Genomic DNA, 11,940 nt, shown 5'->3' with positions numbered 1-11,940 from the left:
TCATCAGTGAGTGGCAACTCATTTATTCCTCTAGGCAGCTTTGTGTGTAACTAACCAAAGTCCATGTCAAAAGGCTTCAGAAACTTTTGCAATTAGCAGTTAGTAGTTGTTTAGCAATCGGCTATCACTGTTTATTAAGCTGCTCATGCATTTAGCTCACTTAATTAGTCACAACCAATTGCCAATAGGTTGCTGTTCTCCTCTGTGCGGCTTGTCAGGGAGACAAGCAGATTCTCCCCTACACAGTTTAAAAGTCTCATTTGCATCGTTGTGGTTGACTGATTAATCGCTGCATAGTAGCAGACCCAGACGCAGAGCCTGATCTGGTTTTTACTGAAGTCAATGGCAAAATGCCCACTGATTGCAGTGGTAGCCGGGCTAGACTTCACGGAGAGAACAGGATCTCTATAACTTGCTTCAGAGGGGACTGCCCAGTATGACTCAGCCAGGCACTTAACACCACTGGTGTGAGATGCCTTTTTTTCTCCTTGAACAACATAGATATATTAACGGTTAAAAGCAACTTCTCTCCCCGGCATTTAAACCAAATGTTGCTGTAGGATATCGAATTAAAAATGATCGCTCTATAACAGGGACCCTATTTTCCCTGTGTGGGTGAAAGGGAGGAGAGCCAATCAGATCAGGGGAGAAAGAAATGGCAAATGGGGACTGACACCTACCTCCATGGCAATACTCTCCTTCACTGGCCTAAGGGGGGAGAGAGGGAGGCTGCTGCCTATGACTTCATTTCCCCAGCCCCTCCATAGACTAATAGATTTTAATGCCAGAAGGGACTATTGTGAGCATCTAGTCTGATGTTTTGCGTAACCCAGGCCAGAATTAACAACTGCTTCAAGTCTGATAGCTGTGGTTGAACTAGACTCAACATGCAGGACATTGGGGGGTAACCCAGGATTCCTAACTCCTAGCTGCTTGCTCTAACTACTGAATGACACTTCTTCCATCACCTGCATTAATGGCTTCTTTGTGATTCATGTGTTACTGGCTTGTTTTTTCTAACTGATTTATTTAGAGTTTAAACCCGTAAAGGTATTTCCTCTTGCTAGCAAATTATTGCTTAGTTATGTAAAATATCATCATTATCTGGAGGCCTCTTCCAGTGAATGTTGCATTATAATTAATACTAAATAGAATTGATAAAATACAGACCAATTTTTAATGAGCAGCTCTTGTGTACTGCATGTAACATTGAAATTAATACATAATTAAAGATTTGTATAAGATGGTACACCTGAGAGTTGAACAGTAGCAAACTAAATTGAAGATTGCCATTCCAGACATTTGCCACTTTGACAAGCTTTTCAACCCCGGGAACAGTGAGAAAATTAGCCCTTACCAAGATGTCTTGGTTTCCTACCAGGACCGTTAACCCACACTGGAATTGGTCAACTCATAAAGAAAAGTTAAGCTATGCATATCTGGTTACAAAAACTAAACCTTTAGCAACTCCCCCTCTCAAAACAAACAAACAAAAACCCTGTAATTGTTTTCTGTACTTTTATGCCTTGTAGAGAGTCAAACACATTGTCAACACTTAACAAATGACCAATATAAACTGTGCACGCAGCAAATAACAATGGATCACACAAATGTTTAGAACTAGAGAAGGTGGTCCAAGCAACAAAATTAATCACGTTTGGCTGGATCAGTGCCACAGTACTGAGTCAAGATATACTTAAGAGTGTCAGGTTTTGTCCATTTCGAAACAGAGCTGATCAGCAGTTAATGTAATCATTGACTACATTTTAAGCTTGCTTATGATAGTTTTGCATAATGAACATTAATTAGAAATCAGTACTTTCAATGTTTCCATAGGAAGCACAGGTTAACAGTAACTATCAGTTACTCCATTCGATATTTAACTGAGTTTTCAGTTGTCTGCATTCTCTCTCTAGCAGGATCGACAACTTTACATTTACTTCTCCATATTTTCCCCAGCTATGTTTGGCAAACTCAATTACTCATGACTCTCAACCTGTCCTTTAGGAATTTATTGAGATGCTGTTCACATTTGCTTCCATCTCATGGAAGAATACAAATGAAGTATTTTATTTTAAAAGCAGTGTCACAAGAATTCTTTATAGTTCTCATTGCACTGACTTAAATATATTCGGATGGGGCTATGTCTCCTGGAAATAGAATGAATGTGTGTGTGTGTGTGTGTATACACAGAGAAAATATTTAATGTTTATTAACAAAAATACACACTGCCCATATTAAATACCTCAATGGAAATATCTAGAAAGAACATGTGAAAGTTAAATTGGAACATACAATCGCCACTCTTCCCCCTTCCGTTACGATATAGTGCCAAATTCTACTCTGAGGCCTTGTCTACACACAGAAGCCTGTGCTGATGCAACATTAAGATTGCAAATTTGAATATAAAACTATAGGAAGAACAAAAGTTAAGATTCCAATAGCAATGTTAACTCTTCTTTATTGCACATACCGTATTTTCAGGGATTTCTAACTGCTCCATAATAGTCCAGACATACTCTGTGATCTCAATTTGTCTGCATCTGTAAGTCATTTAACACTCAGTTAAACTAAAGGAGAAGGATAATACTTTAATTGCCGAAGGCTGAGGTAATATCATTACATGTGCGGGGATATACAAGGTGTAATTTGGATTATGGGTACCAGATGCACAATAGAGATGTTGATATAGAAAAAAAGCAACTACCATGGTACTGGGATTTAATCAACCACATGTGCATTTTTGAATATGTTATCCTTGCTCTGTGATCAGGATTAGATGATTTGCAAAGCCCTGTGAGGTTACAAAATGATGTAATACTTTTCTTAGCTTGTGCCTCCCATGAAGCCCTTTCAAAATTTAGCTCCGGGTACCTTATATGTGATCATGCTTTGCAGCTGTATTGCACCTTTCATGTGAGGATCTCAGAAATTTCACATTGGCGTGGATGTAATCTACAGTTTACGGATGCACAAAGTGAGTCACAGGGCGATCATGGTTCATATTTTTAGAACATGGCCACTGGTTTGTGGTACCTCTGTTTTTGGGTGCCTTGCTTGCAACACCTGAGCACCAGCAGCTTCTATTGACTTTCACTGGATTTTGGGGTGTTCGGCACTTTTGAAAGTCCAGGCCCACTGTGTATCACTTGGAGCATCCAAAACCAGAAGTCACTTTTGAAAATCTGCAGCTAAATGATTTCCCCAACAGAACCAAGTCCCTGGCTCCTAGTCCCTGCCTCTAAATACTAAATCCTGATCCAGCAGACTTTCACTTTAAGCATGTGAGTTGTCCTATTGACTATTTTTTTTATATGCAAAATACATTTCCCTTTTACCTTTTCTTCCAAATGAAGACAGATGTAATTTAAGATCTGAAGAATTGTACAAAAGGAGACATTTCAGGCTGATTCATATACACTGTTTTTTTGGAGTTGCTTTGTTGGAGCAGGATGAACTAACCCAAATTTTCACTTTCAGCTTTTATGGGAGGAGAATAGAGTGAACATATTTCTGTAAATAAGAGATGAGGTAAATACAAAGTGTTAACATGCAGAGTAGGTTGAGATTGTTATTTATACCATGGGAAATAGATGATCTTCCATGACATTCCCTCATCATTTCCTTCATTTTCTTCAATTACACTATCTAAAACTGTCAGGCTTCAAATTATAGGCAGATTTTAGGGAGCTTCTCCTATGAGAAATAATGCATTTCCATATAATTTCAAATGATGTTGCCCATATGAAAGGTGTTGCTATTGGCTCTGGACGTTTCATTAATACTGGTTCACAAATTTCACACTAATCTACAACTCTCCCCTAGGCCAATATCGGAGCTCTTATAGGCAGCTCTATGGTTACCTAGTGCATAGTCATCCAGTACATTTTTCTATTAGATTTTCATTTGTTTTGAGAGAAGCGCACTCTGTACAAAGGATTCTTCTTTAATCTTCTGGTTCCTACCCTCTAATCCTTCCTCTACCCCCATGTTCCACTGCCTCACAGACACAACCTCAAGACACCCTACATTAAGTAAAGGTCCAGTCCACTTCCCATTGTAGTCAGTGGGAAGGGTCCTATTAAGTTCAATGGAAACTGGATCAGGCCCTAGAAGGATGACTAAGGATCTGCTATAGAGCTGTGTGGAGGACAGAAATTCTGTTGCATGAAGGATTTAGAGATTTCAAAATCTGAGTTTGTTCTACATTTGAATGACACCTGGACACTTTGAAATTCTCCATGAAGGAAAATGCTGAAAATGTTTAGTTTGGGATCCCTTGCAATGTTTCATTTTGATTAAAATTTTTATGCTATATTAATATATACTCTATTTAAAAAAATTGAATTTAAAAAAACTGAATTGAAAAATAACTTGATCACAATCTACAAGTACCTACTTGGGAAAAAATGTTCTGATAGTAGATAGCAGAAAAGGGTGTAGTGAGAGCCAGTGAAGCAAGACAAATTCACCCTAAGAATACGACACACAATTAACAATAAGGGTAATTCACCATTGGAACAACTTATGTAAGGACACATGAGGGCTTTAGATTTAGACTGAATCTTTCTAAAGGATAGGCTATAGCTCAAACAAAAGTTATGTGCTTGATGCAGATGTTACTGGGGGAGGTTCTCTGGCCGGTGCTATACAGGAGGTCCAACTAAGTGATTGTAATGGTCCCTTCTGGCCTTAAAATCTCTGAAAAACTAATACTCTCCCAGGTGTTCGGTAGCCATGATCACTAATAGGATCTTAAAATATAGAAAATATTGGGCAAATCCTCAGTGGGTGTAAATCAGTGTAACTCACTTAACTTAATGGATCTACACCAGCTGAGGCTGTTGAATGGCTCTACAATAACTGTGACAATGAAGTGTGAGAAAGAGTGCAGCTGCAGCATCATATTGCATTTTCACTGTTAAATCATTGAGAATAATAGGATATTTGGGTATAATGAAAAAGTATTTAATATCTACCCACAGTAAAGAGAAACTCCATATCTTTATCCCCATAGCACTGAAAAGATATGATAAAAGACCTCCTCCCTTTCTTAATTCTGTTATCACCACAGCCAAATACAGCTCTACAGGAAGGCCCTCTAGGAACAGTAATCCTATAAACCTGGGGCAGTAAAGTGCTGCTTTTCATATCACAGCTGAATCATCCTCTCTTGCTATTTTTCCAAATCTAGTCCCTAAAGAATCTCTCAGCTCTATCACATATTTTTAAGAACTGTCCCTTATTCCTTGAAGGTGGGGAGCAGTAATTAGCCACTGGCCACTTAGTATTTTGCACAATCAAACAACAAGTGTTTATGAACAAATGGGGGAAGAGAAAGAGATTTAGAGCCTGATCCTATGTCACTGAAGTCAATGGAGATTTTGTCATTGACTTCAGTATAAGCAGGACGAGACCTTAAAGTCCCCTACTCTGTATGTGGTGCATTATTTTGAGAGATGTGACAAATTGTGGAACCATGTGACAAATGGAACAAAGTTCTCCAGTCCTCAGTGTATCAACCAGAGATGCCAAAGGGTCCTTTCGTTAGCAAGATAGGGAAAGATGGGAAACATTTAAATATCCTTCTCTTCCTGTCCCTCCACAGCCCCCAGGTTTTTACACTGTGGCCATCACCTTTATATCTGAAGGCCTGGCACTGTTTCTCCCTTAATTACATACAGTGACCGCCTCCGTTCTTTCACTCATTTAAATTGCCATTTTAAACCTCAGACTAAGCAGCCTGGTTCCTCCTTTGAGCTCTTTGTTGAAACTCTTCCCTCCATACTGTCTATCAAGTTCTGGTCTCTTTGTAGTAAACAACTTAAAAAAAGATAACCATCAGTCAGACCTTATTAATGGTAAAGAGAAGAAGGAGTCTAAGGACAGCTAATCAATCTGCACATCACTTGCTCATCAATTCCTAATAGCTGGGTTATATTAAAGTTTTCCCTTAATAAATAAGCCAACTAGAATTAGCATCCAGAGCTGTATATCTCAGTAGTCTATCTCTGTGTGTGAGCATTAGAGAGAGAGATTCACCTCCCACCCCCACTGCCCTGGTAGTTTGAGGGAAACTGGGAGTAATGGGGAGAGGAGTTGTTGCCTGCAAAATCTCTTGCTCTTTTATACAATTAAAGGAGTTTTCTGATCAGACTTCACCCTCTGCTCTCATGTATATCTGAGTGTAGGAAGCCTCTCTGAGTTCTCCAGTGCCTGGTAATTGTCATGCCACATTGAGCAAAAGTGCTAAGAGTTCCAAAGAGCTGAGGTCAAAATCTAAAAAAGATACGATGCAAAATGACAATGTAGGGTAAATGCATCTGAGATCAGGAGCCTTTAGAAATCCAAAACCAAGTAGTCCTTCAATAAACATAAATGACATAATTAGTTAGTAATCATTTATGTTTATTTTACTTGTTTGGGATTGTCTTTTAGGTCTGGGTACATTGGTTTTCAGCCTAAGTATTTCAACTACTATAACAGCTTGAGACATTTGTTCTCAGTTATGATTTTTGATCATATCATTGTGGAGACTTTCCCTCCACTTTTGCATAATTTTAGAAATGTAAATGCTGTTGTAAGTTTTTCCGGTTTGTCAATATATTCATTTCACGCTTGACATCTGAGGCTTTTTTGCTTCTGTGTTTTAAAGGAAGCTCAACCTATAGTGGAGAGAATATCATAAATAGGAAATAAAAACTTAAGATGTAAAACTCTGGAGAGGAAGTATTTTGAACTGTCTCTAATGTCATTTTAAAAAAGCACATTTTGGGGGCTAGCTGTTGCATTGGTTTCATGCGTTAGCCTCATAACTGTTGGATATGGTGACTAGAGCAGTGTAAAAGGAGGAAGAACTTTGCACACATTTGTGCATTCCTTAAATTTTGCTTTGACGCCTGCCAAAATAGGACCCAAAGATGATTCTAAGGTTGTAAGCTCAGGAGACTACTATGTTGTTGTCCACACATAGCTTCCTCCTGAGGATACCCACACTCTGTCAGACTTCTTTTCTCTGCCCAGAGCACTGTATACCTAAAATGTACCTAGAGGCTCCTCTGCTGGCATTATGGGCAAATCCTCAATGAAGGAAGAGGTGAAACACTTTTAGTTCAGGTCAGCTCACTTAAACACACTTCCTGGAGAGGCTCCAAGAGAGATACAGGGAAGGTAATTCCTAAAAAGGGGCTGTAGCTATTCAGAATGTATTGATGAACTCACCTGGGATGCAGGCACGTTAGCAGCTACTGGATGGGGGCGGGCTCTACACTGGTGGGGAAGGCAGGTACACAGCGAGAGCAGCCTGTCATTGAACGCAGATCCCTTTCCTGGTTTTTCTGTGGTTTGCAGTTGGATTTCAGGAAGGGACTCTTTAGGGCAACTCCTAGATCAGGGCTAAATGGGCTCTTCTCAGCTCTTTGCACTACAAGGATATTTTCTGGAGATGAGCTCGGCCCCTCTTGAGAGCAGGTGAGTCCATAGGCCACAATCACAATCTCAACCACTCATTTCCTTCTGCCAGCTAACCTGCCCATTGGAGAAGGGAAACATCACACTTCTGCCAGATACTAAGTAGTCTTTAAGAGGTGCCTCTAGGGCTCAGATGACTATTTGGGCCAGATTGCAGGAAGAAATGCTGGTTGCCTATCTCAGAGGGAAGGCAGAAACAACTGCAACCACGTGACTAGTAGGTGAACCCAGTGAGCAAAGGTAGCAGATAACCAAACCAGGCCAACACAAGCTGAACTTGCCTTTGGAGTCTGTGAAATCTATGGCCACAATACCCCTCCCTAATTTTGAGGGATGATAAATGTAAACGATAACTTCAGGTTTGTTTGTTTTCAGCAAGATTCTTGGCCTTTTGCCTGATGTAGCTAGCTATGAAAAGGTAACATGATTGCGAGGGCCGGAGTTCTGTCACTTTTCCCCTATTGTTCCCTATGGTACCAACGGCTGATTGTTGGAACCCATGAAAGCCACAGTTGTGGAATCCTTCAATTTTGGAGGGGAGCACAGAACCTTTTGTGGTGGGGGGAGGTGGGTAATAGTAATTACACTGCTAGCTGCTGATAGTGCTAGGGCTTCTGTAATTTCCTTCCCAGCTTGCTGCCTTAGTTAAAACCTGGAAAATGACATAGAAAACAAGAAGGCAACGGCCACTAAAATGATCACTGACAATCATAGATGAGAAACCTTTTAAATCAGCCTCTATTTCACACACATGATGAGGGACGTTGAAGTTTGTGATCATATGATCGAATCCAGTGAGTTGCATTATCTAGTTCAGTTTGCTCTTTTCTGCTCAGAAGATTTCTCGCACACAGTCACCCCCAGTTTGGCTGGTTGGTTCTTCTGTGTACGGCATGGAACTGAGCTCACTTGGGTTCACTTTGTGATCATTCATTTCTGTGGTCTTTTTCAGCTGAGTATGGGATCGGTCTTTTCTTGCTCTCTCTCTCTTGTTGAGATGTTGGTGCATAGAATTATTTGAGAGATGTGGATAGCTGGCAGGAGCCTTCTCCAAAGGGAGATGAGGTAGGTTCTTCTCAAAGCCACGATCTGTCCAGAATAATGTGAGCTCCTGGCACCAAAGAGCAACAAAAAGGCTAGTGATAAGCATACAGGGCACCAAATGCAGTAGAGCTGGTTGGCCTATCTGTAGCAATGCCCTGACACCAAAGGTTCCTAGAAGACCAATGCCATAAGCTACAGTGCTAGCAACATGATAGACTTTGGATGACTGTACCTGAATATCAAATTTGTGGCAGTATGTTACAAGGAAACATTGACTGAGGATATCCCCTAATCCTAGGATCTTGCATGCCTTGCCACAGAGATCCAATGGAGAGGAGTTTAAATTTGGAACCTTCAGTACCAAATGACATCTTTTCATTTATGGCAGAGTCTGAGGGGTGGAGAGCTGCTACCTCCATAATACTCCCCCGAGATTGGACTAGGAAAGGAGAGATGAATATGTAAAGCACATCAGCCACCAGAAAAGCCAAGACATAAAAGGTGCAATTCTTCATAGTAGGCATGTGGATGGATTTGATCATGAAGAGGTAGTAGGCCACACCTAGAGCATCCTGTAGGATCCATGCCCACCGGTCCTCATGTCGGAAAACCCACCACAGCAGAGTGATGGAGCTGCAAGATGCTTTCAGAAGCATCCGAACTTGTGTGCTCTTGTGTAAACAGGGCAAGTGGATCTTGCATTCTCCAAGTGGGATTCTTCTCACAAAAGGAGAGAGGCAACTGTAGCGAGCTTTGGAAGAAATGCAGCAGAATATCCCAATCACGACACTCACAAAGTGATTGTGGAAGCAATAGAGAAGCGTAGCAGCGAGGAGGACGTTGCTATGGTAACACAGATCATGGTGAGGGTGCAGTCAACTGCTTTGTCACTGTATTCCTCGTCCTCTTCATCCTGGTGCTCTGTGTGCTGAGGTTTTGCTGCCACCACAAGCTCTGCCCAGTAGCCACCAATCATGACGGTGCCCACTGCCAAGATGAAAAGGATTGCCATGCTGTAGTCTAGGCTGGGCCTCGTGGGGAGGTACATGGCAGCCCTGAGTGGATGCTCACTGAATTTCTTGCCCCTGATATCCAGCATATCAGAATAATGGAGCACAACCCTGGGGATGGCAATGACTGGCATGCAATGGGGGTGGCTGAATGGGGTCAGTGTTGGTGCAGTAGCTGCAATCTCTGGGCACTGACAGCTCCTACTGCCGTCTCCTGCGCAGAAAGAGCCTAGGGTCTCTCTCACGATTACCAGTAAACTCTGGGCCCCGTGCAGCTGGGCCAGTCTCCCTTTCTCACAGAGGCTGCAGTTGCCCCACATCACTGCTGGCATCGACTTTCTGAATGCCCCAGGGGACAGGTGGGAATGTGGAGAACAGAAGGCAGAGTCAGTATAGTCTTGAGGCGGCAGCAGAGGGCCTGTCTCAGCTCACATGGCAAAAACACCATCTCTGAGCTGAAATGGGTACAATAGTCCTTCCCTTGTGTCCCATTCCCTGCCGTCTGGTCCGAGAGGACACGGAGCAGGCCATACTCACAGGACACTTCCTTTAGAACTGTGAGACGCAGCAGCATCCTCTGGTGCTGCTGGTGCTGCCCACCCCTTTCCTTTACTGTTGTCCTGGGGGGGCCTGAGCCTCACAGTAAATTCTCTTCTCTCTGCTTCTTCCTTCCCCAGGAAGATAGGGTGCACCACCCCTCCCACCAGGCATTACCTTTTCCTTCTTGCACATCATACAGTGACACTTTCCAGGGCTATTGGAGACAATACCTTGCACATCACAGATTCGTCTCCATGGAGACGGGAGGCCTCATGCATCAGGGCCTCACAGAGATAGGAAATACCCAGAGCTGACTCCTGGGTCCCCTTTCATTTTCCATTTGGATTTTTCACCAAAGAATAGAAACACTTTCCCCCATCTCAAAATCCAGCAGCTGGACTATTCTTGTGGGGAGGGCTGAGGGAGAAGAGTTTGGGGCCACCCAACAACTTGTGCACAAAGGCCAGGGATAATCACAGTTCTTGAGGAAGCACAGGGACTGCTACTTAGGCCTTGTCTACACTAGAAATGTGTACTGCTTTAACTGTACTGATCTAACTAAACAAAAAATCACCCTTCCTAACTGACCTAGTTATACCAGTACAAAAACTGTGTAGACAAGGCATTTGTGTGTCCATGGGGATGCACTTTACCCCATAGTTCCCGCAGACAATGGCTCACAGAGTAGGCATGTATGTCTAAAGTTTGTCAGAGCATACTTGCTCTGCCTACACTCCGAGGAAGGAGATGTGCAATGGTGTTGGATCGACACTTTTGGCTCCTACACAGACAAGGTGGGTGAGGTAATATCTTTTATTGGTCCAACTTCTGTTGGTGAGACAGACAAGATTCTGAGCTTATACAGAGATCTTCTTCGTGTCTGGGAAATGTGCTCAAAAGCTTGTCTCCCTCACCAACAGAAGTTGGTCCAATAACAGATATTACCTCACCCACCTTGTCTCTCTCTAATATCCTGGGACCAACAAGGCTACAAGACTGCGTACTTCCTGCTCTTGGTTTTTGCTTCTTTAATCCTCATCACATAGTACTTTAAACACACTCGAAGGGTTTACTTCTGTTTTAACAAACATGCTAGTGCACAATACACTAATTATTCCCTGTGACATTGGTTTTGCCATACCATGGTTGGTCAAGTCCAGTATCCTGTTTCTGACTGGGGCTAGCACTAGCTGCTCCACAAGGAAGTGCACAGAACCACATAAAGCACAGTTATGGAATAACCAGCCTAGAAGGGAATTTTCATCCTTCCCTTCTTTCCCCCGCCCTCTCAGTTGGTTTATATTCTAAAGCACAAGGGTCAGCTCAGTCAATCCACCCTGGGATCAGAGAGGTACTTTGTGTTCTTTTTGGCTTACACATCAACAGAAATAAAGGTTCTGTGTGTTGAACTACAGGTATCAATTCTATTACTAATGCACCAGCTAGAGTAGAATCGAGCCCATTCTGCTAACAGGAGTTAAAAACCAGTCTAAAAACCACATTTTAGTCAGAAAAGTAAACAGATATGACTCTGGATACACACACAGGAACAGATGTACAATACACTATTGTGGAATTGGTGCAACTTCTTGTGTTATCATGACGGCTCCTCCTTCAGGCACCAAAATCCTTTGACTTGCCGTCAGTTTATGAGAGTTGGCAACAACTGTGATACTGCCTTCCCCTGGCTGCTCGGAGGGGACACCTCTTACCCAGCACTACCCCCAGGTTGGGAAGCTGCCATCCAATCACTCCATCTCTCATGCCATCATTGTCCTCTGTACCCCCTCAAGCTCCCTTCTGCCCCCACATACCACTGTACCCTATTCCCCTGCAATGCCATAATCTGCTTCCTGCTCCCCCTCATTTTTCCCAG

The 11,940-nt window shown here is 42.4% G+C and overlaps 1 pseudogene; it reads right to left on the bottom strand.

The window, feature by feature from the left end:
- Window positions 1-8,302: 8,302 nt before the first annotated feature.
- Window positions 8,303-10,098, bottom strand: LOC112117252 (annotated as a pseudogene).
- Window positions 10,099-11,940: the final 1,842 nt, after the last annotated feature.

This window comes from Terrapene carolina, unplaced genomic scaffold, assembly GCF_002925995.2.
Source record: "Terrapene carolina triunguis isolate 2854851 unplaced genomic scaffold, T_m_triunguis-2.0 Scaffold35022, whole genome shotgun sequence".
Lineage (NCBI taxonomy): Eukaryota > Metazoa > Chordata > Testudines > Emydidae > Terrapene > Terrapene triunguis.
Note: the sequence above shows the minus strand (reverse complement) of the source record. Positions and strands in the feature narration are given on the sequence as shown.